At 34.7% G+C, this 23,239-nt stretch overlaps 1 long non-coding RNA gene across 1 annotated transcript in view; it reads left to right on the top strand.

Moving 5' to 3' along the window:
* The window catches only part of LOC141559687 (uncharacterized), a 49,169-nt gene that overhangs the window by 510 nt on the left and 25,420 nt on the right, over positions 1 to 23,239 (top strand). The window contains exon 2 of the long non-coding RNA XR_012487524.1: positions 7,123 to 7,316. This is a non-coding gene — a long non-coding RNA (uncharacterized LOC141559687). The remainder of the gene's footprint in view (positions 1 to 7,122; positions 7,317 to 23,239) is intronic.

Below are 23,239 nucleotides of genomic sequence, written 5' to 3'. Positions count from 1 at the left end.
CTGGATCTCTTGTTCCTCATTTTCTTTCTTTTTAAAAGATGGAATCTTAAATTTTGATTTTATTCAAAGACAAACTAGAACATTTTATTTTATTTAACTTTTCCCCCAGCTACATTTAAAACAAAAAAAAAATTACATTTGTTTTTAAAATTTTTGAGTTCTAGGTTCTCTCCCTTATCCCCACACACAAGACAACACTTATGAAATTATGCAAAACATTTTCATAAAAGTCAAGTTGTGAAAAAAACATAGCTCCCCCACCCTAATGAAAATAAAAACCATCAAGAAAAAATTAGTTACAAAAGAAAGAGAGAGAGAAAGAGATTATTATTCTGCATTCAGATGCAATAATTTCTTTCTCTGGGTATGGATAGGATTTTTCATAAGTTCTTCAGAGTACTTATGGTTGATTGCAGTACCGAGAGTAGCAAAATCATACAAGCTGATCATCCAGGAACATTGCTATTACTTTGTATACAGTATATTTCACTTTGCTTCAGTTCATGGAGGACTTTCCAAGTCTTTTTGACCTGAGAGCATGATGCTCGTCATTTCCCATAGAAAAATAATATTCAAGTATAAACCTACACCACAGTTTAAGCCATTCCTCAATTGATGGGCAGCTTCTCAATTTTCAATTATTTTTCCCTGAGAAGAGAGTTGCTATAAATTTTTTTGTACATTTTCCATTCCCCCTCTGAAATCTCTTTTGTTATTCACTCCAAGTAGTGGTGTTGTTAAGTCAAAGAATATACACAAATTTATAGAGCTTTTGACATAGGTCATATATTTTGATCATTTATCAACTAGGGCATGGCTCTTATTTTTTTTAAGTTTGATTTAGTTCCCTCTATGTTTGATAAATGATGCTTTATCAGAGAAACTTGGTTCAAAATTCTTTTAAAATTACTATTGCTTTTGAAGCTATGCCCAAGAAGTTATCGGACTGTGCATACCCTTTGACCCAGCTGTACTACTACTGGGCTTATATCCCAAAGAAATACTAAAGAAGGGAAAGAGACCTGTATGTGCCAAAATGTTTGTGGCAGCTCTTTTTGTTGTAGCTAGAAACTGGAAGTTGAATGGATGTCCATCAATTGGAGAATGGTTGGGTAAATTATGGTATATGAAGGTTATGGAATACTATTGTTCTGTAAGAAATGACCAGCAGGAAGAATACAGAGAGGCTTGGAGAGACTTACATGAACTGATGCTGAGTGAAATGAGCAGAACCAGAAGATCACTGTACACTTCAACAACAATACTATATGAGGATGGATTCTGATGGAAGTGGATATCTTCAACATAAAGAAGATCCAACTCACTTCCAGTTGATCAATGATGGACAGAAATAACTATACCCAGAGAAGGAACACTGGGAAGTGAATGTAAATTGTTAGCACTACTGTCTATCTACCCAGGTTATTTATACATTCGGAATCTAATACTTAATGTGCAACAAGAAAATGGTATTTACACACATATATTGTATCTAGGTTTTACTGTAACACATGTAAAATGTATGGGATTGCCTGTCATCAGGGGGAGGGAATGGAGGGAGGGGGGGATAATTAGGAAAAATGAATACAAGGGAAAATATTATAAAAAAAATTACTCATGCATATATACTGTGAAAAAAATTCCAAATTAAAAAAAATAAAATTACTATTGCTAACTATATTTCCCTCCCATTTATTCTCTCTCCTTTCACCTTATCACTCCTCAAAAGTGTTTTAGTACTGACTAATCCCTCCCTCAATATGCCCTCTCTTTTAGCACCCTCCCTCCCTTCACATATCTCATTCTCCTCCTATTTTCCTGTAGAAAAGAGATTTCTATACCCATATTGATTATGTATATTATTTCCTCTTTGAACCAATTCTAATGAGAGTAAGGTTTATTCTCTCCCTCTCTCCTCCTCTTCTTTCCCTCTCCTGTAAAAGCTTTTTCTTGTCTCTTTTTTATGGAAGATAATTTGTACCATTCCACTTCTATTTTTTCCTCTCTTCCAATACATTCCTTTCTCAACTCTTAATTTCATCATTCTAAAAAAGATATTATTATATCTTCACATTCAACTCACATCTATGCTCTCTGTCTATATATATTCCTTCTAACTGCCAGGATAATGAGAAAGTTCTAATGAGTTATAAATATCATTCTTCCATATAGGAATGTAAACAGATAAATCTTAGTAAGCTCCTTATGATATCACTTTCCTGATTACTTCCTTATGCTTCTCCAGTCTTGTATTTGAAAATCAAATTTTCCATTCAGCTCTGGTCTTTTCATGTTTGAATGTTTGAAAATTCTTTATTTCATTGAATTTCATTCACCTTCTCCTCTGAAGGATTATACTCAGTTTTGCTGGAATAGGTGATTCTTGGTTGTGATCCTACATCCTATCTCTATTGCTCTCCGGAATATCATATTCCAAGCTCTACAGTCCTTTACTGTAGAAGCTGCTAAATCTTGTGTTATATTGACTATGGCTCACTATACTTGAATTGTTTTTTTTTTCCTGTATGTTTGTAGTATTTACTTCTTGACTTCTTGACATTTACTTCTGATAATTCCAGAATTTGGCTATGATATTCCTTGGAGTTTTCATTTCATTTCATCTTTTTTAGGAGGTGATTGGTGGCATCTTTCAATTTTTATCTTACTTTCTGATTCTAGATTATCAGGACAGTTTTCCTTGTTAGTTTCTTGAAGGATGATGTCCAAGATCTTTTTTGGTCATGACTTTCAGGTAAACCAATTATTTAAAAATGATCTCTCCTGGATCTATTTTCTATGTCAGTTGTTTTTCCACATTTTTCCTTTTTTTTTTTTTTTTTAAAGTTTTGCTCTATCTTGATTTCCCACAAAATCATTGGTTTCCATTTGCTTGATTCTATTTTTTTATTTCTTTATTTGATTACCTTCAGGATTTAAAGCTTTCACAAAGACTAACTTTTTTTGATAGTCTTTTTTTAAACAATAGCTTTTTATTTTCAAAATACATGCAAAGATAATTTTCAACATTTACCTTTTCAAAACTTCCCTCCATTCCATATATCCCCTTCCCTAGAATCCAATATATGTTAAATATGTGCAATTCTTCTATACATATTTCCACATTTATTATGTTGCACTAGAAAAATCAGATGGAAAAGAAAAAAAAAACAACAAAAATGGTGAAAGTACTATATTGTGATTCACATTCAGTCCTCATAGTCCTCCTTTTTGATGCAGATGGATCTCTCCATCACAAGTCTATTTAGATTTGGCCTGAATCATCTCATTATTGAAAATAGCCAAATCTATCACAGTTGATTATCACACAATCTTATTGTTGCTGTGTACAATGTTCTCTTGGTTTTAGTCATTTCACTTAGCATCAATTCATGTGAGTCTTTCCAGGCCTTTCTGAAATCATCCTGCTGATTGTTTCTTATAGAACAATAATATTCTATAACATCCATATACTGTAACTTCTTAATTCTATTTTTTAAGGAATTATTTTCCCCAGTGAGTTTTTGCACCTCCTTTTCCCCTTGACCAATTTTTTTCCTCATTAGTTTTTTTGCATTTTCTTTTGCACCTCTTTCAATTCTTTCCCTGATTATTCCCTTTTCTCTCTTACTTGATTTTCAAAATCACCTTTAAGCTCTGCCCTTGATGTCTTTGAATATAGGACCTTTTCTTGTATCATCTTCTGAGTGTGTTTTGATTTTCCTTGCCATCATAATAACTTTCAAACAAACAAAACTTTTGTTTTCTGCTCATTTTCCTGGCCTGTTACTCAACTTTTATTTCTTTGCTAAAGTAGGGCTCTGTTTCCAAGGCAGAGGATGCACTATTAGAGGAAGGATTTTGTACAGCTGTTTTCAGAAATTCTTCTAGGAATCTGACCACAAGTACTCTTTTCTGCCCTAGAGTTGTTAAGAGTATCCCATCCCATTGGAGTAGTAAGATCTAGTGTGTCAAATCAACAGAGTTCTGCTCACTGACCTTCCAAGCCTCCTTTGTGTTACCAGACAGAGAGGTACAGAAGCCTTCAGCACTCCTGGTGATTCAGAGGCCCCACCTCCCGGATGGCTGGGATGGGAGGGAGGAGGGGAATGCTGGGTCTGGGGCAGCTTACTGGGCTCCCACCTTTGTTCCAGACCTTTTCTGCTGACCTTCCAGGTCCTCTCAACCTCTGGGATGAGAAGTCTGGAAGTCACCAGGATTGCTGCTGATTCAGATGGGGCTAGGCCAGTCTGGAACTGGAGTTGGGTTTGGGGCTGCACATTGGGCTCCCACCCTGGTGTAATAGAACTTTCCTTCTGACCCTCCCAAGTTCTTTTTGGCTGGAAAATGTTTTAATCCACTTTTGGGGGGTGTTCTAATGCTCTAAATTTTTTATTGTCATTATTTAAAGGCATTTGTAACAGTTTGGAGGAGAGACTGGGCAAGTTCCTGCCTTCAGGCTCTCTTGACTCTGCCTCCCAAAATAGAATTTTTTAAAAGCACATAATTCTTCACTTTTCAATATAACCCTTTCTGACTCTTAATCATTACAGGAATTTTACTCACTGGAAATTCCATTTTGGTGATACCATGTAGAAGGTCATATCATGTAGAAGGAATGGAAGCTTTTCATGAATCTCAACAGGTCCCTCAATTTCACTATTTTTTTTCCCAATACATCATTGAAGCATCTTTAAGCATTCAGTTCCTTTTATCCTATTATTTTGATATGATTCGATTATACTGTCTAACTTCACATTCTTTTAGCTTGAAAGCAGGAATAATATATAGTTTCCTCATCTTTAAATCATTCTCCAGGAGAGTTGACTTTAAGGGTTATAGGAAAAATGATAAAGAATTGAAGATCATGCTTTAAGCAATTTTGGATAATGTGGTGATTTTTACAATATTCTGTATAGAGAATATTATTTTTTTCTTCTGCTATAGTGAGGGAAGACCGGTTCAAAGTACTCAAAGGACAGCTTGATCTCCCTGATCTCTCTTGTAAGAACAGAAGGTAAAGAAAGGGATTTGAGGAATGCCTGCTCTTTAACTTAACAGGGAAAATGAAGTTTGCTTTAAAAATTAGAATCAAGGGAATTGATAAGGGATTAGTGAATGCTCAATTATTTACAGAAAAAGAAATATGAAAAGAAGAACATGACAATTTATTTGATGACAAAATTCAGTGCTTGGACTTTGTAACAAGAGTATAACATGCATATCATAGATATTCTCTTTAGTCCTCTTTAGCATACAATAGGTTGAAGCAGATTTGGAAATTTGAGACTAATTAATTTAGTTGAAAATTAAAAATTTCCTGTTTCACACAGAAGTGGCTTCATCATTATTTGATGTGTGGGATAGTTATTGTATAGGACAAAAGTGTTGGCTTCAGAGTTAGAGAGACTGATTTTGAATCCTACCTCTTAAATTTACAAGGTGTGAGACACTGAGCAATCAGTTAATTTTTTTTTAATCTCAGTTTACTCAGCAAGAAAATGGGAATTGTGGCTATTAATATCCATGTCTCAATGATTAAAAACCACTTGTTTTCATATGAATATTCTTTCCTCATAAAATACATAAAATAATCTATGTTTTTAACTTTTTATTTTGGTTTAATTTGCTTTGAGGTTAACTTTAATTTAGTAGTTCTGTTCTGCCATTTATGTCTATTTCATTATTCTAGCTGTGTGATCTAACTATCTTTTAGTGTCTCAGCTACTCTAAGAATCCAAGTAATTGGATTGGCATGCATCATGGGTTCAAATTCCTTTTTCCCTCCCCCAAAAAGGACTCTTAGATGTGTACAAAAGATAACTTCTAATTCAGAGCAGTGTGGATGTTGGAGTATCTGACTAAATATCACTGCCCTTTGAAAAGATAATATGGTAATGAATGATCACATTTCCAAGTGCTGTCAGTTAAAATAATTCTTATCTTTATGTCATATTTGCTTCATCAAGATTTTCTAAATGATGAAAAGAGTTGGAAGCAACTCTTTCTTATTTCTTCTGCTGTTTAAAGTATTTGATCTCGGTTAACTAAATTGTGATATTCTGTCCAAGTTGTCAAGGAAACAGGATTAAAAGAACTTTTTAAAATAAAAATGTGATACTTGAAAAATATCATTAGGAAGCATTTCAAGGAGGGAGACAGCTTAATAATGGACCATTATTGAAGCCCAAATGTCTGATTCTCATTGATGGCAGAGAATTGATCACTCTGCAAGGTTGTTGCCCTTTTGAATAGAAGTGCATACTGTCAGACATGAGCTTGGCATTTAACAGCTATACAGCAATGGTGGAGAAACCAACAATAAAAATGGGCAGTTTTCTGGAGTGTTGGGGGTGTGTGTGTGTGTGTGTGTGTGTGTGTGTGTGTGTGCCCATCTCAATAGTATCAACAGCAGCTTCTAAACTTATTGTGAAGAAAAAAAGGAGAGGAGTGGATAGGAAAGCTGGGGCAGAGAATTTCTTAGCTGTAAAAAGGGTCTATCAAGGTAGCTGTTTGTTCTTCAATTTTTTTTAAACTGTATTCCACAAACAACTGACTTGGTATTTTGCCAGAAGTTAATAATTCAAACAAATCAGGAATTGTGATCCTGAGACATGTAATATTTCTCTGCCTTTCTCTCGCTCTTTAATGTAGTTCATCTAATTTAAATTGTTGAGGAGACAGATTTATGACATTTTGGCTTTAACTGAGTATTCATTTGTTATAAGAACAAGAAATCATTCATTCAGCTTTTTTTTTTAAGGATGCTGAGAAAATAAGTCATGACAAATAGAGGTTTGGAAGGTGTTTTATTGCTTTCTTGTTAGTTTTGCTTTCATCTTAATTTAATGGTTGATGTTTAGTTTCTGTTATAGGCAATACTTCATGTACAATCTTTGGATTTCTTATGCTGTGGTTTTAAAGGGAAAAAAGTAATTGAAACAAACTATTTAATAAAATGTCACTACTTAAAAAAAAAAAAAAAAACAACGGATGCTATGTTAAAATTGTGGGCAAAGGACAATGGTGTTTTCTCTTTTTTCCACCAGTTCCACAGGCACTAGGCTGATGGACTGATTGAAAATTGTAATGGACTCTTAAAAACCACTCTGCTTAAATTTTTAGGGGGAAATTTGACCTCCAAGTGGGTGCTGATGTTGCCTGAAGCCCTCTGAACTCTGAATAGCATCCCTCAGGATCCCTTGACTTCACCCCAATAACTACAATATCCTGGTACCTGTGTCACTCTGTAAAACAAGAAAGATGGCCTTAAATGACACCCTGAGAGAACCTTGGATATCCTGACCTCCATCTCTAAGGTAATCCCACATCTTTTCCCCTTGTAGTGATAGGGGAGAAGAGAATGTAAGAAGGGGAAGTTGGTAGAGATGACAAAGGAGTGGTGATACAATGGACCTCTGACCATAAAAGGAAAGGAAAGTCCCACAGTACCAGTGACTAGACCATCTCAGACCACCAAGTTCATTACATTGACAGGTGGGACAATGAGGGCAACCCTAGCATTAATGACATGATGGCTCCTCATGTTCAGAGGGGAAGATGAGTCAGTCATTAGAGCAGGAAACCTCATACAACACTACCCAGGTGACAGTCTCAGCTTCAACCAAAGGTAAAAAGCCTGTGTCAGAACAAATACATATGTGTGCTCCACCTTAGGGAAAACAGTAAACACCACAGAGAGTATCATTGAAAATACTCCAGTAATGGTACAGGACACTCATGGACTCAGAACTTTATTCGGTCATAACCCACACCATTTATAATCCAGGACTTCCTCTCCTTTACCATTCTGAAGCTCAAATCAGTGGACTCACAACCCAAGGGACAATGACTCCTGGTAAGCTATCCACCACACCATTGGCTTTTGACAGCAAGGCATCCAGGAGATGTATTGTGGGACCATTTTGGCCCATGCACCTCTCCCCCAAATCTGGTCACCTTCATGCAAATAGGAGAACTTGGCACTCCCCTCCCAATTTGCCAAGGTATGTGAAACCCGGAATTGTGTCAATCTCTTGCAATTTGCTAAACTTTATTAACAATAATGTCCTGAGAAGGCTAGACTGTCCATCCTTCCCATGTTCCACATCAACACCATCTGCTTGGCTTATTATAAGTACTCCCAATCAAAGAACAATATTTACACGACAATGGCTAAAACAACTTCCTCTGCACAGAATCTTATCCAGTGCTGGGCCTGCTATAACTCAGGAACATTTTGGGATAAACTGTTTACCACCACAGCTGACATTTGCACACCTAATCTCACTAAAGCTTTGTAACCAAATGAAGCAAAAACGCCTTTTAGTTTTCAGCCAGTCATTGCCCACGGACTGCTTCAGCCCAACAGCACAAGGATCCGTGATGTTCCTGACAACACGAGTGGGTGTTGTAAATTGCTCAGGTACTGTCCTCACAAAGTATCTCCATATGAAGATATGTGCCCCTAGCAGTAAAATTTGGACTGAGTCAGCAGATTTGAACACTACAATGGTCACCTGGATGAATTAAACCTAATTGGCTGCGCCAGAATGTGTACACCAGCAGTTCTCCATTACCTTGCCTACATGCACATTTAATACCTTTTGTTCTTAATTTGATACACACCCTAGTCACCATGGAAATGAACCTTATTTTCTACAGGGATGCCCCAACAATATCCACCATATGCCTTGGTATTTTGCACATGACCGATGTGCAGTGGGACATGTCTTGATAGATTTATGAAGCCTTTTTGGATTCACAACCTGGGGAGTTGCAGAAGAACAGAACATAGGAAGCTGAACGAAGCATAGATAACTATTTTTTTTTTAGTAATAGCTTTTTATTTTTAAATTATATGCAGAAAAATATATGTAAAATTTATACACAAGAAACCTTTCAACATTCAGTCTTGCAAAACCTTGTGGGTGGATCTTTCCAGGCACATAAGGTTTTGCAAGACTGAGGTTTCTTGTGTATATATTTTCCCTTTATCCTACCTTCCTACCCTAGACAGCAAGCAGTCCAATTTATGTTAAACATGTGCAATTCTTCTATAGGTATTTTCACAAAAGGTAAGTAAACAACAACAAAAAAAGGTAAAAATATTATGTTGTGATCCACATTGAGGCTTCATAGTCCTCTTTCTGGGTACAGATGTCTCTCTCCATCATGTCTATTGGAATTAGCCTGAATCACCTCATCGTTGAAAAACATCAAATCCATCAAACTTGATCATCATGTAATCCTGTTGTCTCTGTACAATGTTTTTTTGGTTCTGCTCATTTCACTTAGCATCAATTCATGGAAGTCTCTCCAGGTCTTTCTGAAATCATCTTCTTATAGAACAATAATATTCCATAACATTCATATACCATAATTTATTCAACCATTCTCCAACTGATGGGCATCCACTCAGTTTCCAGTTTCTAGCCACTACAAAAAGGGCTGCCACAAACATTTTTACACATATGGGCCCCTTTCCCTTTTTTATGATCTCTTTGAGATACATACCTAGTAGAGACACTGCTGGTTAAAGGGTATGCACAGTTCCAAATTGCTCTCCAGAATGATTGCATCAGTCCACAACTCCACCAATAATGTATTAATGTCTCACTTTTCCCACATCCCAATCAATATCTTTTCCTGTCATCTTGGCCAATCTGAGAGGTGTGTAGTGGTATTAAAAACACACACACACACACACACACACACACACACACACAAAAAAAAAAAAAAACTATTGCAGAACAATTAAGGAATCAAATTGAGGACAATGCCAGAGGACTTAGCAAATTGGTTGAAGGAAAATGTACTATGAGAATTATGGTGAGGGACCATCAGAGGACCTATAAAATTAGGAACTCTAAATCTAGCTGCCCAAGCACTCTTTCATCTCCATCAGGCCCATCCTGCTTCCAACCCTGATCCATGGTTCCATGAGAGGAATTTGCAGTTTTGTAAACTCTTTCAATTCATACAGACTGTCCCTCAGGAGAAATAGCTCTCATCACAGACTCCATGAGAAACAAAGTACAAATCATAGCAAATATCAAAAACATCTTGTCAGGGCCTGTATTTTTACTGTTTTTTTTTTCCTACTGGATCTTTTCAGGCAAATGGGCAGGATTCCTGCCAGGTTCATTTGAAATTATTGTGATTATAATGCTTGCTGTAATTTTGTTTAGATTACTCCATAGATATGGTATTTATATGATGGTAGTCAGGGGACTAGGGAGAAAATTGTGTTAAGACTGTCATGTTCTGATCCTCCTGACTAACATTCCCCTTCTAATTAATATAGACAGTTTTCTTTACTTTTTTTTTTTTTTTTTTTTTTTTTTTTTTGAGGCAATCGGGATTAAGTAACTTTCCCCCTTCAGGAAGTGACTGAGGTCAAATTTGAATTCAAATTCTCCTGAGTCCAGGCCATTGCTCTATCTATTGTATCACATGGCTGCCCCAATATATAATTAGATGAAAATAAGATTGCAAAGGAGAACCTGGAAGTCATGTACAAACCATCTGAAAGAAATCAAAGAAACATAACTTTCAATTATTAACTAAAATTAGCATCTTAGTAATGTGTCTAATTAGGGGAAACCATCTATGACCTACTTATCAAGGTTCTTGTATTACAACATGAAGATTCTAGACAAAATCAAGACCTTCACATCTCTAGCCTAACAGAACATCAAAAAGGTGCCAATAATTTTGAGATCATGAGTTTAAACTTTTACTATTGAGATGATTTAAATAGGTTAATGAAGAAACTTTAAGATGGCATAAATAAGGATTGGTCTGTTTCTCCCCCCAAATAAAAGTTCTATAAATTTAAGACCTTAACATTTATTCCCCAAATACTCTTTCAGTTTCATAGGGTCCATGCTGCTTACCCTGATCCACAGTTACATGAGAGCTATTCTCTGCTTCTCCACTTCCCCTCCTTTTCCCCATGCTGTTCTCCTTCATCATCCTATCCCTGTCCCCATGCTACCATCTGCCTCTGTACCATTCTTCACTGCTTGTTTCTGCCTTTATGGCCTTTTTGCCTCCATACCCTCTGTGTTTAATTAAAGTGTGATTGCCAATTGTGATCTTTCTTGGCGAGTGTCCAAAAAAATCAGCATGCCTGCCCCTATTTCATAATTTTATAAATTAATGATTAATGCAGATGGATGCCATGGAATTGTATAATGAACTGATTATCCAAGGCCATAAGAGAAGAAAAAAATGGAACAATTAAGTATTTAAAAGAACTCAGTTTATCTAATTGTACAGTGATAGAAGAATCATCCAATATTAGTACCAGATGGAAACTTATAGTTTATCTAACTGTTCTTTGTATAGTGATTTGTATGAACATATTTGCATTGTGATTATAAATTTTGAAATTTCATACTTTATATTAATACATTATCTTCTATATAAGACACTAATAAATTAGGTATAGACAAAGTGAATTAAAATTCTGCTCTTGAATATTCATGCTTTAGTTTCCAAAGACTCTTTGATCTCTAAGGATTATGTCTCCATTTGTAAAAATCTTGGCCTTCCTTCAAGGCATAAGTCCACAGTTTCCTCATCTATTAGACTTGCTTTAGTATTTCCTACACACCTTTTCCCATCTGTAGCCAGAACTGATCATTCTTTCTTGTAAAACTTTATGCCTCTCACCTATGTTGACATTTTTGTTTGTGTTACATTTATTTTGTACCTGTATTCTACAGCAATGTAAGCTATAAAGTAAGGATGGAGACTAGATCTCATTCATATGAGATCTGTAATATAGCATATGAGTCTTATAAATGGTGGACTCTTAATTCATGAGTAAGTGGTTATACAGTAACTTCTCAGTCTGCTCCAATACCTTAAATAATTAGGAAAGAGTTTATGAGTCATTCTGGAGTAGTATAGTGAATAGTGGATTTAGACATAGAGTATAGTGACATAGGGGAGAGAGAATCAGCCTATGAGTCAGAAAGACCTGGCTTCAAACATAACCTCTGACATAATGGCCAATTCATGGTCACCTCTAATCTCTCAGTGACCAAAGCAATCTTCTGAGACCACTAGACTGTAAGCTCTTTGAGGACAGTAGTTATCTGTTGCCTTTTTGTGTGTGTCCCTAGTAACTAGTGGTTAGGTAATTAAAAATGTTTATTGAATTGAATTGAATTGTACATTGCAGAATCTATTGATTGAAGAAATTTCTTCATAGGAAACTCCCAACACTGATGAAATCACAGGCAGGTCTAGTGAGAAAAATAAAAAGGTTGATTAGGGTTATTTTTTAATGTGTTGAGACAATAGTCTCTTTAGAAATCTGAAATATGACACAAGATGGGAGATATTATCTGTATGGAACAGAGGGCCTCTTTATTGGGGTAGGCAGGACACAAGAAAAAACTCGCTTACTTCACAAATTTGACTGAAAAAGTCTTTGTGGGATAGTAAAAAACAGAGAGAAGGCAGACAAGCAACCATGAAAAAAAAAACAAAAACAAAACCAAAACCTTTTTCACAGTTTTGCCTCACTTGAAATCAGTATAATGTACTTTAAAACTTTCTAGTTGTGGTAATAGATTGGCACACAGAATTCTCCTGTGATAACATTTGCAGATGGTATTAAGGTTGCAATCTAAGCTCATGAATGAAAATAGGAATGACACTGTCTAGTTCACATGAGATTATCCTGATTTTGACTTAGAAAATATACATTTTTTTTGAGGTGAGGGAACAAATATATATACATATATATATATATATATATACACACACACACACTGAGAATTATAAAACATTCAAAGGAGTTGTTTTTAGCATGTTGAAATAAATAAATATAACCTGAATTGGCAGAAGGTATTTTGGAGCACAGGACAACATTCTTTCAAGAATACCTGAGTTCAAATCTGGCCTTAGGCATATTAGCTATATGACTGGGCAAGTCACTTAATTTCTGTCATAATCTTTATATGAGTTTCATCAAATGTAAAATGGAGATACTAACAGCATCTGCCAACCAGATCTGCTCTGAGAAGTAAATCACATTATATGTGTATGTAAAGAATTTTTCATACTTTAATGCATATATATGCATTATATAAATTCTACCTATTATTAGAAGCAAGACAGTTCATCTGGCCCTACAGATAACAGAATTCCAGTGCAAGTCATTAAAAAAAGAAAAGTAGAGAACTAAGGTTCTTCCATGACATTAAAACTTAGAACATAATCATTACCTGGGACCATATCCCCTACCCCTGTTTCACAGAACCTGATAGACCATTTGATAAACTTCAATGGAATCACCAAATTTAATTTATAAAAATCTTATGGTTTATTTCCTCACAATAAATGGAATATGACCTTCCAACTCTAATACATCCTTTATGAATATTGAATTGAGTTGAGGTTGTGCAAAATATAATAGTTTTGCAGAAATTCATGAATTCAATTTTTAAGACCTTTTGAACCAAGTCTTAGAGGTTCAATTCAATGATAACTTTATATCTTCCCAAAATCCCACCAAAGATGTCCATTTGGTTAAAACCATCTTCCATCATTTCTATGAATACTACCTATTTGCTAAATTGAAGAAATGTCAATTTTAGGAGGAACAGATGAAGTTCCTGAAGTACATAATAGAATGAAGGTAGGTATATATGTATTCCCAGAAGAAAGAATCCATAATGAATTGGGAAGCACTCCTTTCCACTGAAGATCTGCAATGAGGAGAATGGATTAACTGATCTCTAAGGTTCCTTCTAGCTCTGAAATACTAGGCCTCTGATATAATGTCTTAAATTTTGCAACATGCCTTAAATTTTAATATCTTCCTGGGGTTATGAAATATGAATATTTTCTGAGATTGAGACAAACTTCTAGGTCTATTTATATTTTTGTTAATTTCTTGCTTTGACACAAGTATTTCCAAGTAGAAGCCACTTTCTTTTACATCCTGCAGAAGGCATAGGAATATAGAATAGGGAGTAAGCAAAATGTTTTAGAGGCTGCATTATGCATAGACATTGTGATTATTTTGTAGGAGAGAGATAATTGTCAGGATGCCAGATTACATTCCTGGATCTGAGGGCATTTCAAAGAACAACCTATAAGTGTATAGTTCAGTTATAATCCAGTTTAGTTCATGTACATCTACTGTACTTTTACATGTAAGTAAATGGATTCCATTGCCAGTATTCACTCATTCACTCCATCCCTTGAGTTTCAACCAGGAGGATAGGAATATGTTCATCACTCTCTGTTCAGTTAGCATTGCTCCCTAATAATCACGGTTACAAAATTTTTGCAACGTGAAATTTGAGGGGTGACATATTAGTGTCCTGTCTCTTCTGAGGAAGGACTCACATGTACCAGTCATTAGGTAAACCTCTGAGCAAGGGGTGCAGGCAATCATTGTTCAGAGAAGAAGGGTGGGGGAAGGGGTTGGTGTCCATTTGCCAGGAATTCCAAAAGATAGACACCAGTGTGACTGAGGAACCATGAAATCTAATAGACTGAAATGAATGTCAAGAGTTGCTGGAATAGAAATTCAAAGGTTGGGGAGTCTGAATTCGATTAGGAAGTCTGAGAATGTCTAGGAGGCAAAATTTTCTCATTCAATTAGATTACTTTAAATCTGTCTCTCAGCTCTTGGACCTGTTGATAACAGGCATAATATAAGTAATGACAAGGTAGTCATAGATAGGGTCAACCTAACTTCCTCCTGTCTTAGCTCCTTTCAGGTGATGATCAAACCAATTATCACTTTTCTTAAAAATCCTTCTGTGTTCCAAAACTGTGTCTTGGTGATATATTGGTAGAAGATATATTACCAAATTTGAACCATGTACATTGTGCTCTGGTCCTTATGGGTTTTCCTACCTTGGTCTATCTACTAGATTTCATCAGCTCTATGTTTCAAGAACATGCTTAATGATGAATCTGTCCTTCCGATCCATAATAATTGGTAGGAGTTAGAGAGACCTGTGTTCAAATTTTGTCTTAGATAATTGTTAACTGTGAAGCATAGACAAATAAGTCACTTAATCTTTCTGTGATCAAATTTTCCCAGTCGGTAAAATAAGACCTTTCCCTTTCTTCACTGCAGGTGTGAAGGACTATGGGCATGAAATATTGCAAATGCGGTCAGGTGTGGTTGATGAAGTGACTAGTTTTGCTGTTTCTTTTTTCTTTCTTTTAAAAATTTTGTTTAAAATGACAAATTGATTAATTGCGTTGACAAATGCAACACAATTCTATTGAAATGTAATTAATATTACATTAAATTTAAACTGCATTTAAGTGCATCAAGAGAATACAAACTTTTTCAGTACAGGGATTGTTCCATTTTGTATTTACATTCAGTGACTAGCCTATAGTAGGTGCTTAATAAGTGCTGTTGAGTGAATCAAAGGAAAGACAATAAATGTATATATGCATGTGTATATGTATATGTTTGGATCTCCAGAGAAATGAGGTACAATCACTGATGCCTTAGCATGACTGTTTTGCAAGTTTTGTGATCTTGCTCAGCAATTGTATATCACTGCAATCAAATCCAAGTTCTTGTAATCAAGCTGTTTCTTAAGTGCTCAGAGAGAATAGGGGTGTACTGAGTTTGGGGGAAGAATCATGGCCAAAGTTCAAGAATTTTGGGTGGATGTGAACCAGCTTTCTAAATATAGCAGTAAATAGGATATTGTTATTTAGAAGTTTTCAGATATAGTCACTTTCAAGGAGCCATTCACTTTCTTCCTACCCATCTCCATAGATGGGGACAGTAAAATTTGTGAAACCTGCAGTATTTTGAGAAAAGAGTGAAGAAAAATATCATATAGTAGGCTATTAAGAACCTTAGGAGAAAACCATGAATTATAGGCATTTTAGAAACAAATATTCTATTATTTTTCTGATTGTTGTTTTTTAGGATGATACTAAGGAGATTATTACAAATTGGTAACTTCTCTTAAAGTCTCAGTATGATAGAGAAGGGGAAAGAGATAGAGATAGAGACATAGAGACAAAGACATAGACACAAAAATACAGAGTGAGGTAGAAGCAGAGGCAAAAAAAAAGTGGCAGATGAGAGGGACACATCATGACATGATGCACTGAGAAGAATGTTGGAAGTTAGAGTCAGAAGACATGAAATTGACACATATTGGTTGAATGACTTTGGAAAAATAACTGAATATCTCTGAAATTCAGTTTCATTATTTGAAAAATTCAGTAACTACTATTGTAGTATTATTGTTGAGAAACTTCCTAAAACTTAAAGAACTATAAAATGTAAGTTTTTTTTTTTTTATTATGAAAGCTATTAAGTTAGGAAATTTATTGGAGGAGGAATCTTTCATAGGTATAATTCTCAATGAGCTTATAAAAGCATCAATGATTTTTGGCTGATTGCTTAATAGTTTTGTAGGATCCAAGTTTTGTCTAATTACAATACATAAAGGATTGGTTATGAAACTCTTATTCTTCAAAAAATTCCAAGAACTCTCAAAAATGTTCACAGCTGCATGATGTTTTTAGTTTTTTTTTAATTGAGGAGGTATGAATCCCAAGGCAAATTACATTGTATGATATCACCACTCCGTAACATCCGGTAGAAATAAATAGCAAAGGCAGCACTGTTCAACAGAGCTAATAATACTAGGAAATATTAGGAACTGTCAGTTGGTACAATTATTGCAAAGAAAAAGCAGCGGCCAAAGGGGATGTGGTCTCACAGAAGGGCAAAGATCTAGTTTGAGAGGTAATTATGAATGATGGAAGGGGAATTATGCTCAGTACTCAGCCCAGTTACTGGTATAGGAGTTTGCTATTCTGAGTAAAATGTAGTTCCAATCCCCTGATTCTTGAACATCTTGGGACCCAGGATGATTACTCTGAATGACGTTTTATATGCGGGGTTACAGCTCTGTAATTAGCATGACTTAATAGAGAAAATCTCCTTAGCACTTGGTTTTAGGACTTTGAGTCTGGTTTGAGTTCCTGTTTTGTTCATGTATGACTTTCGACAAGTCACACTAATGAGAATGATATGCTTCAAATCTATAAAGGGTAAATGCTCTTGGAATAGTTTTTAGCAATGGTAAATAAGATGTCCAGTGAACAGAATCTCAGGGAATTACCACGAGAGACAGGAGACTAATTTTGTTACCTTTTAAGGAAAATTAATTCTTGTTCTAAGAAGGAAAGAAATCCTCAATTTAACTCATGTAGCGAAGAGGTAAGAGGGAGGCATGGACCTTAGTGATGCTCATGGGAAAAAGCTGGTAGATGCTAGTGCTATCACAAGAGAAAGATATATGTCAGAAACAAGAGATTTAATGGAGGTTAGCAACTATGATAATAACTGTTGACCCACTTTATGAGAATGACTGATCTATCTATCTATCTATCTATCTATCTATCTATCTATCTATCTGTTATTCTTGAAATTACTAGAAGGGAACAGACTGGCTTTTAAAAATGGGAATCAATAGCCAACAATTTCTTTGTAGTTCCGAATTAGCTGAAAAGTCCAGAGAACACAAGATGCCACTTATTATTTATTAAACATTAAAAAAACCCTTTTAATTCGGTAGAATAAAACCTTAACATTTTTCTACAGCATGGTATCTTTTGGGAAAAAGATGGACTAGTAAAGAAGTGACATCTTATGGAAAAATACATGCATTCCACTGGTACTGGAACAATGTTTAGAGAATCAAAGGAAGACTGACATTTTGGGATGATCCCCAAAGGAGGATTTTTTTTGAGGATATGGACAAGACTTAAAATCACACAGATTCCTTGGAATAACAGAGATAATGTTGTTCACTTGTCCTCTGATTAGAAATATCAAGCAAGGCATAACAGTGACATATAGGCTTGAAAACTTGTTTGTCACTGTCATTGAGAAAACTTGTTTTTTGCCACTGTCTTAGAGAATCTCCAGTACAGTCTAAATGGAAAAGAGATTCCTTTTAGATGGTGAGGTTCTCCAGATACTCCTGTTTGCAGGTTACATTATGCTAATTGCATTAAGCCCTGGAAAATTGCTGTGATTTCTAAATGATATTTGTAATCAAACAAAGTAGTTCAGTTTTACTATTCATGTAGTTAAAACTAGAATGAAGAATTCTTCTTGTCTAGACTATGAGGTAAAGTTGGATAGATAGCTCATAAAATTAGTCTACTTTTTGGATAGGCACTGAAAATCAACAGGGAACTAGGCTCAGAATTAAATATTTGGATGAATGAGAGTTGGATTGATTTTGGGAAATTATACAGTATTTTTAAAAATTCCATGTATTTTGAAACAGAAGTGTATTGAAAATAATATTTTCTGATAATATTATGTAGCTGAAAAATATGGAAAAAACTGTAGTCTCTGATGACATAAGATGTGGATTTCCCAAATGGCAAGAAGAGACATTTTGCACATGAGTAGCCTTTAATATATTTTCAAAATCATAAATGATTTTGTTGTTGCTATTGTTGTTTAGTTATGTGTAACTTTGTGTGACTATTTGGGGTTTTCTTGACAGAGATGTTGGAGTGGTTTGCCTTTTTCTTTTTCAGCTCATTTTACAGATGAAGAAACTGAGGCAAATAGAATTAAGTGACTTGCCTAGGGCCACAAAGCAGAAGTAAAAAAACAATCAGAGCAATATGCAATTAGAAAAGGAGATTAGTCAATAAAGAAGAAAGAGTATCAATAGGGATCTCTTGGGCATTTTTATTGCAGGGTCCCTGGTAAAGGATTTTTGTGAGGATATGAACAAGAGTTAAATGGCATTGAAAAATATAGTTGAGTTGAGAGTTGAACTGTAAGAGGGGGGTACCCTCACTGATAATATTTCAAATCCATTAAAGAAAACATGCTGAATTATCACTGAATTTTCCATGTTAGTACAACTACGCAAAATTTTCAAAATTACTTTTCTAGATTGAACAGCATAACAGTTATACAAAAGATCTAGAACTGATAAGCCTTTCTGAAAAGTGGCTGAATGCACAAATTGGTAAAGATCATAAAAAATGAATACTCAAATTAGAGAGGCTATGAGAACAGATATCTATTAGCATAGTTACAGTTGTTGTCCTTCATTCTCAAAGAGGACCAAAATGACATCATTAATTAGGGTCAAGGTACAGTGTGTCTGTATAGTGATTAGACCATATCATTTCAAACTTGAAAGGTCTACCAGAGGTTGGGTCCAAATAGTTTATATGAATGTACATATATGTGGAGATGGCTCTAAATTGGTGCATCTCATGTTTCTTTTGAGCTATTGCAATTCTGCCTTGCTCATAGAGTACAGCATCTTTTAAAAAATTTATTTGATTGTAGCTTTTTATTTATAAAACCTATGCATGGGTAATTTTTCAACATTGACCCTTGCAAACCCTTCTGTTCCAAATTTTCCCCTCCTTCCCCCCCATCCCCTTCCCTAGATGTCAGGTAGTCCAATACATGTTAAATATGTTAAATATATGTGCTAAATCCAGGATATGTATACATATTTATACAGTTATCTTGCTGCACAAGAAAAATTGGATCTAGAAAGAAAATATCTGAGAAGGAAAACAAAAATGCAAGCAAACAATAACAGAAAGAATGAAAATGCTATGTTGTGGTCCACACTCAGTTCTCATAGTCCTCTAGGTGTAGATGGCTCTCTTCATTACTTCATTACATTGGAACTGATTTGAATCATCTCATTGTTGAAGACAGCCATGTCCATCAAAATTGATCATTGTATAGTCTTGTTCCTATGTACAATGATGTTTTAGTTCTGCTCATTTCACTCAGCATCAGTTCATGTAAGTCTCTCCAGGCCTTTCTGAAATCATTCTGCTGGTTGTTTATTACAGAACAATAATATTCCATAACATGCATATGCCACAGTTTATTCAGCCATTCTCCAATTGATGGGCATCCTTTCAGTTTCCAGTTTCTTGCCACTACAAAAAGGGCTGCCACAAACATTTTTTCACATGTGGGTCCCTTTCCTTCCTTTAAGATTTCTTTGGGATACAAGCCCAGTAGTAATATTGCTGGATCAAAGGATATACACAGTTTGATAACTTTTTGAGCACAGTTTCAAATTGCTCTCCAGAATGGTTGGATTTGTTCACAGTTCCACCAACAATGTGTCAGTGTCCCAATTTTCCCACATCCCCTCCAACATTCATCATTATCTTTTCTTATCATTTTAGCTAACCTGAAAGGTGTGTAGTGGCATCTCAGAGTTGTCTTAATTTGCATTTCTTTAATCAATAGTGATTTGGAACACCTTTTCATAGGATTAGAAGTAGTTTCTATTTCTTCATCTGAAAATTGTCTGTTTATATCCTTTGACCATTTATCAATTGGAGAATAGTTTGACTTCTTATAAATTTGAGTCAATTCTCTATGTATTTTAGAAATGAGGCTTTTATCAGAACCTTTAAATGTAAAAATGACTTCCCAGTCTATTGCTTCCCTTCTAATTTTGTCTGCATTAGTTTTGTTTGTACAAAAATATTTTAACTTAATATAATCAAAATAATCTATTTTGTGATAAATAATGCTCTCTAGTTCCTCTTTGGTCACAAATTACTTCTTCCACAGGCCTGAGAGGCAAATTATCCTATGTTCTTCTAATTTATTTATAATATCATTCTTTATGTCTAGATCATGAACCCATTTCGATTTTATCTTGATGTATGGTGTTAAGTGTGGATCAATGCCTAGTTTCTGTCATACTAGTTTCCAATTTTCCCAGAAGTTTTTGTCAAATAGCAGCATCTTCTTTAATGTAGACATATCATGTTGTATAGTTCTATATCAGCGTCTCCTATGTTTCATAATTGATTCCAAAGTTCTTCAGAAAGATCTTGAAAATGTTTTTGTAATTAATTCTTCTGCATTTGTTTTAATTCTCTATAAAATAGTTTTCCGGATAAATGGATTTTTTGGTATTCAAACAATGTGGCAATATATTTAGTTTTACTCTCTATAGTAAAGTTTGATTGCTTGGCAGTTCAGCACAAGAAAAAACTTCATTGTCTGCTACCTTAACTTGCCAGGTAATCTGAATCTTTCTAAAGCAATTTAAATGGGAGTGATTCAGCTTCCTGGTACAATGCTGGTATGCTGTTCAGGTTTTACAGACATATAACAATGAAGTTAGCAAATATCTCTGTAGTTTTTCAATTTGATAATCAGTTTATTCCTTCCCACACTTTTCTTTAGAATCTCCCAAATACTGAGTTAGCTCTGGCAATGCCTGAATAAATTTCAATAATTATATATACATCCCTGGAAAGTATATTGCCAAGGTAAGTAAATTTATCCACAGCATTCAGAATTTCACCCTTTGTTGTAACCAATGCTTCCACATATGGATGGTATAGGGCTGCTTGATAGAAAACTACTGTTTTCTTGGTGTTAATTGTTAGGCCAAAATTAGTTGCAGAAAATCAATCCATGCTTTGTGGCATCTCAGTCTCAGAGACTTTATTTAGTGTACAAATATCTGTGAACAAAAAGTCATGCACTAATTCTCCTTCCATTTTAGACTTGGTTTGTAGCCTTTTCAAGTTAAATAATTTATCATTAGTGTAATAAATGACTTTGGTGCTATGTTCATCCTCATTAAAAGTGTCTAACAACATTGCTGAAAACATTATGCTAAAAAAGCTCACATCCCTGGTTTACTCCACTAGTGTCTAGGAAAATACAAGAGCATTGTCCATTTTCCCTAACCCAGCAAGCTGATGTACAGTACTGATGAACTCCGGACAACCACATTTTTCTATAATTTCCTATAAATCTTCATGATTGGCAGTATCAAAGGCCTTGGTTATATTGATGAATATTGTGTACAAACCTCTGTTCTGCTCTTGGCATTTTTCCTGGAGTTGTTGAACAGCAAACACCATATTGATTGTTCCATGGTCCTTTCTATTAATACACTGTTGGTGGAACTCAGCTTTGGTCACACAATTCTAGAAAACAATTGGTAAGTTTACTATTAAAGTGCCTGAAATGTTCATATCTTTTTATTTTAATAGTGATAACTACTATTTAATACTATTTAATAGTAATACTATTGGATATACATTTTAATTTTAGAGATAGCCATAATGCCAACAGTTTTAGATCTGTTGTATTACCTTTTTTTTTTTTTTTAATTTAAAGCTAAAGGCTAAAATTTTTAAATTTTTTAAAAAAAATTTAAAGTTAAAGGCTAAAAATCTTTCTCTTCTAAAGTTTGAGCTTTTTCAAATATCTTCCATGGAGGCACCTGGATGGCATAGTGGAGAGCACACAGGGTGTAGAGTAGGAAAGATTTGAATTAAAATCTGACTTCAAAAGGCAGCTAGGTAACACAGTGATAGAGCACTAGCCCTGAAGTCAGGAGGACCTGAGTTAAAATCTGACCAAGAAAATCCCATGGACTAAGCTCATGGGATCCTATAGAATCAGATGTGATTGAATAACTGAACATCAGTTTGTTATAAGGGAAGATTTTTTTTTTTTTTGTGAAGAAGGATTTTTAGAAAGTTACATGTACTAACGGACATCCTTGTTTCATCCCTGATCTTACTGGGAGTGTGTCTAGCTTCTCTCCATTCTTACTTAGTAAGAACCTAACAATAAATATGCTTATGGATGGTTTAAGATAGATGTTGCTTTTTATTTTTAAGGAAAAATCCACTTATTCCTATGCTTTCTAGAGTTTTAAATAGGAATGGGTGATGTATTTTGTCAAAAGACTTTTCTGTATCTATTGAGATTATCATATGATTTCTGTTAGTTTTGTTATTGATATGGTCAATTATGGCAATAGTTTTCCTGATATTGAACCAGTCCTGCATTCCTGGTATGTATCACTCTTGATCATAGTGCATTATCCTGCTGATAAGTTGATGTAATCTTTTTGCTAATATTTTATTTGATATTTATTAAGAAGATTGGTCTGTAATTTTCTTTATTTTGGCTCTTCCTGGTTTAGATACCATATTTGTGACATTCAAGGAATTTGGCAAGACTCCTTCTTTACTTATTTTTCCAAATAGTTTCCATAGTATTGGAATTAATGTTTCTTTAAATGTTTCACTTGCAAATTCATCTGATCCTAGAGATTTTAAAAAAGTGAGTTAATTGATGGCTCATTTAATTTCTTTTTCTAAAATGGGGATATTTTTAAGTAATTTATTTCTTTTTCTGTTAATTTGGGCAATTTATATTTTT

This window comes from Sminthopsis crassicaudata, chromosome 3, assembly GCF_048593235.1.
Source record: "Sminthopsis crassicaudata isolate SCR6 chromosome 3, ASM4859323v1, whole genome shotgun sequence".
Taxonomy (NCBI): domain Eukaryota; kingdom Metazoa; phylum Chordata; class Mammalia; order Dasyuromorphia; family Dasyuridae; genus Sminthopsis; species Sminthopsis crassicaudata.
This window is presented reverse-complemented; position numbering and strand designations above follow the sequence as displayed.